This window comes from Penaeus vannamei, chromosome 33 (assembly GCF_042767895.1).
Source record: "Penaeus vannamei isolate JL-2024 chromosome 33, ASM4276789v1, whole genome shotgun sequence".
NCBI lineage: Eukaryota > Metazoa > Arthropoda > Malacostraca > Decapoda > Penaeidae > Penaeus > Penaeus vannamei.
In genome coordinates, this window is record NC_091581.1 from 29,312,001 (window position 1) to 29,317,000 (window position 5,000).

A 5,000-nucleotide genomic window follows, 5' to 3' on the forward strand; every position below is an offset into this window, starting at 1 on the left:
GTAGCTACCTGTATTTGTGTTTGTGTAGCTACCTGTATTTGTGTTTGTGTTTATGTAGCTACCTATATTTGTGTTTGTGTTTATGTAGCTACCTGTATTTGTGTTTGTGTTTGTGTAGCTACCTGTATTTGTGTTTGTATAGCTACCTGTATTTGTGTTTGTGTAGCTACCTGTATTTGTGTTTGTGTAGCTACCTGCATTTGTGTTTGTGTAGCTACCTGTATTTGTGTTTATGTAGCTACCTGTATTTGTGTTTGAGTAGCTACCTGTATTTGTGTTTGTGTAACTACCTGTATTTGTGTTTGTGTTTATGTAGCTACCTGTATTTGTATTTGTGTTTGTATAGCTACCTGTATTTGTGTTTGTGTTTGTGTCCGCGGCTGCATATGTGTTTGTTCTTATAACTGTAGTGTTTGTGTTTGTGTGTCTGTCTGTACGTGAGCCAGCGGACGTTACTAAGTCCCTGTTCGAGTCCATAGTAGGGTACGTGTCTATAACTGTGGCTGTACTTGTGCTTATGGATGCGGCTGTGTCCGTGTTCGTATCCAAACTTGTCTCCGGGTATGTGCCTTTGGCTGTACCTGTGGCTGTGACTGTGTCTGTGCTTGTCCACACTCGTGTCTGTGTCTAAGCCAAAATGAGGCCCTCGTGATGGTCAGAAATGGCCTCAGAAGAAATATTAGCCCGTGGAATTATGATCGCCATGAAGGTAAACAACGCGATATACATTTTGTTATCCGTAGCCTCACGAATTAAAAGCTAAAAAAGTAAAATAAACTTTTACGCTTGGGTACGTAATATCACACACAGCTTTAATGACGTCTTCGTTTTGTATGTTCTTGCCAGGGAAGGGAGGGAGTGGGAGGAGGAGAGGGAGAGAGAGGGAGGAAGAGAAGGATAGGAGAGGGAGAGGGAGGTATAGGAGAGAGAGAGTGAGGGAAAGTGAAAGAGAGAGAGAAAGAGAGAGAGAGAGAGAGAGAGAGAGAGAGAGAGAGAGAGAGAGAGAGAGAGAGAGAGAGAGAGAGAGAGAGAGAGAGAATGAGAAAGAGAGAGAGAGAGAGAGAGAGAGAAAGAAAGAGAGAGAGAGAGAGAGATACTAGTCTTCGAGATGGGTAGTTGGAAATGCCAAGTGGTCCTTGGAAGGATTCTGAGTTTGTCATCCCTGGTCTAAGCCTAAATCTTTTTTCTTTGACTGTGTCTGTAACTTACTGGCTGTCGGACGGGGGGGGGTGAAAGAAAAAACGTAGATAAATTTGGGAGCAACAGGATGCGGTAGCAAAAAGAAGGACACAAAGAACAAGGCAAATAAGATAAAAAAAAAAAAAAAAAAAAAAAAAAAAAAAAAAAAACCTGAAACAAAATAAAAAAAAAAAAAAAGAGGAAGAACGGAACCTAAGAGGAACCAATAAAGCTCTAATAGAAGAAGAAATAGAAAAAAGAAAAAAAACAAAAATCGAGGAAGAAACCGAACCGAAGAGCAACCAATAAAGCTGGAACAGAAGAAGAAAAAAACAACAACAAAAAACGAGGAAGAACCGAACCGAAGAGCAACCAATAAAGCTAGAACAGAAGAAAAAGAAAAAAAAAACGAGGAAGAACCGAACCGAAGAGCAACCAATAAAGCTGGAACAGAAGAAGAAAAAGAAAAAAGAAAAAAAAAACAAAAAACGAGGAAGAACCGAACCGAAGAGCAACCAATAAAGCTGGAACAGAAGAAGAAGAAAAAAAGAAAAAAAAACGAGGAAGAACCGAACCGAAGAGCAACCAATAAACCTAGAACAGAAGAAGAAAAAAAGAAAAAAAAAATCGAGGAAGAACCGAACCGAAGAGCAATCAACACACACACACATCCACAGACAAAGACAAAGAGAAAGAGCCAAAAAAAAAACACACTCCCTCCGTCCCAAGCAGACAGGCAAGCGCGGCCATGCATGAAAGCAATGGAAGTAGACAACCTCGCAAGCATTAAGTCTACAAGTCTGCGCAAACAGGCAAAAGGGGCAAGCAAGGAGACTGACAATAAGCGGCCTCCGAAGGTCAGCAGGCAAGCAGGGAGAAAGCCTGTCATGCGTGCGTGTCAGCGGAGAGGCGAAGGCAGACTGGCAAGTGCGCGAGGGAATAAAACAAAAACAAAAACAAACAAAAACGAAAACGAAAACAAAAACAAAAACAAGGCAGACTAGCAAGTGCGCGAGCGACACAAAACAAAAACAAAAACAAAACAAAAACAAAACAAAAAATACAAGGGACAAACGGATGTCAGCGGCTTAACGACATGTGCTTCGGCAAATAGATATAAACAATATCTATTTGATGATGGTTTCCAAGTGCGCATCTTATATCACAAATATTAAAATAATAGTAACACTAGCAATAACAATAACAATAACAAATACAAAAATGACAATGATAATATTATTAATAATTATTATTATTATCATTATCATTATAGGAATAATAATTACAATACCAAAAGCAACAGCAGCAACAACAATGATGATAACAATAATATAACAATAGTGTTAACGACAATAATAGTGATAATGATGACGATGATGACAATAACAATAATAATAATGATGATGATGAAGGTAAAAATAATAATCATGATAAAATTCATAATAGTAATAACAAAAATAATAACAATAATGAAGATGATGGTAGTTATAATAATCATAAAAACAATAATAGTAATAATAACAATAACAGGAACAACAATAACGATAACTATAATAATAACAAAAATAAAAATAATAGTAATAATAGTAATAATAATAATAATAATAATAATAATAATAATAATTAAATAACAATAATAATGATAATAATTATAATAATAATCATAATAATAATAATCATAATAATATTAATAATAATAATAATAATAATAATAATAATAATAATAATAATAATAATAATAATAATAATAATAATAATAATAATAATAATAATAAAAATATAATAATAGTAGTAATAATAATAATAATAATAATAATAATAACAATAATGATACTAATGATGATACTGATAATATAATAATAACAATAATAATAATAATAATAATAATAATAATAATAATAATAATAATAATAGTAATACTAATACTAATAATATGATAAGGATAATGAAAAAAATATAGAGAATAACAATAATGATAATGATGATGATAATTATCATAATAAAAACAATAATAGTAATAACATTAATGATTACAAAAATAATTATGGTAATAATAATAACGATAATAATTATGATAATAATGATAATAATGAAAATAATAATAATAACAACAACAATAACAATAATAATAATAATAATTTAATTATCATTATTATCATTATCGTTATCACTACCGTTATTATTAGTATCTCCGTTAACATCATAGTAGTAGTAGTAATAATAACAATAACAATAATAATAATAATAATAATAATAATAATAATAATAATAATAATAATAATAATAACAATAACAACAACAACGATAATGATAATAATAATAATAATAATAATAATAATAATAATAATAATACCAACAACAACGATAATGATAATAATAATAACAACAACAACAACAACGATAATAATAACAACAACACCAATAACAATAATCCCTAAGAGAGAGAAACAGGGCGACACAGAAAGACAGTGAGAACCAGACAGTCCAAATCCCAATCAGACTAATATCAGCGAAAGTTGCGGGAAATGTGAACAGAAAAAAACAACAACAATAACAGCTAAAAGAAGGCGAATAACAAAAAAAGGAGGGAGGACGAGGAAAGCCGAAAGGAAGAGCGAGAAAGGAAGAGAGGGAAAGGAAGAGAGGGAAAGAAAATGAGGGAAAAGAAGAGTGAGAAATAAGAGAGGGAAAGGAAGAGAAAGAAAGAAGAGCGGCAAAGAAAAACGAGAAAGGAACAGCAGGAAAGGAAGAGTGGGAAAAGAAGAACGAGAAGGGAAAGGAAGAGAGGGGAAAAAGAGCGGAAAAAGAACGAAAAATGAAGAACAAAAAAGGAAGAACGAAAAAGGAAGAAACGAAAGAGAAAGAAACGAAAAAAGAAGAAACGAAAAAGTGAAGAACAAAAAATGAAGAAACGAAAAAAAGAAAGAAACGAAAAAAAGAAGAAAACGAGAAAAGAAGCTCGGGAAAAACAACACGGCCCGAACGGCGACGACGCATGCGCGGCAGAGAGCGTCGGGAGGCACAACCGCGGCGGCTCAGGGGCTGCTGAGGCCCCGCAAATGCAAGTCTTATTATCTGCCCATAATGCGGGTGGGAGGGGCAAGGGAAAGGGGGGTGGAGGGAAGGGGTTAGAGGGGGAGAGGGGTGGGGGCAAGGGAAAAGGTGGGGAGGGGGAGGGGGAGGGTGGTAGGGGTGGGGCAGGCAAGGGAAAGGGGGGTGAGTGGGAAGGGAAGTCTAGAGTGGGGGAGGGTGGGGAGGGGGGAGGGGGGAGAATGACGTAGGCAGAAGTAATGAGTGGCAGGGTTATAAGGGAAAAGGGGGTAGGCGGCAAGGGAAAGGGGGTGGGTGGGGCAAGGGAAAGGGGGGAGGGGGGGAAGAATGATCGGGGGTAGGCAGAAGAATGGGAGGTGGATGAAGCTGGGAGAAGAGGGGGGGGAAGGCGAAGGAGGGGGGAGGGAAGGGAAAGGGGGTGGAGGGGAGGGAAAGGGGGGGTGGAGGGGAGGGAAGGGGAAAGGGGGTGGAGGGGAGGGAAGGGAGGGGGGTAGGAGGGAGGGGAGGGGCAAGGGAAAAGGGCAAGCAGTGTGGGGTGAGGGAAGGAGGGGTTAGAGGGAGGGGGGAGGGGGAGGGGGGGAAGAATGACAGTAGGCAGTGAAGAATGGGAGGGTGGATGACGCTGGGAGAAGGGGGAAGAAGGGAAGGAGAGGGCAGAGGGAAAGGGGTGAAGCGTATGGAAGGGGGTTAGAGGGGTGAGGAGGGGAGAGGGAAAGGGAAAGACAATGACGTATGGCAAAAGAATGGGAGGTGGATGACGCTGGGAGAAG

At 37.8% G+C, this 5,000-nt stretch overlaps 1 protein-coding gene across 2 annotated transcripts in view; it reads right to left on the reverse strand.

Moving 5' to 3' along the window:
• The window catches only part of NFAT (NFAT nuclear factor), a 204,474-nt gene that overhangs the window by 177,278 nt on the left and 22,196 nt on the right, over positions 1 to 5,000 (reverse strand). The gene's annotated exons all lie outside the window — the stretch shown is intronic.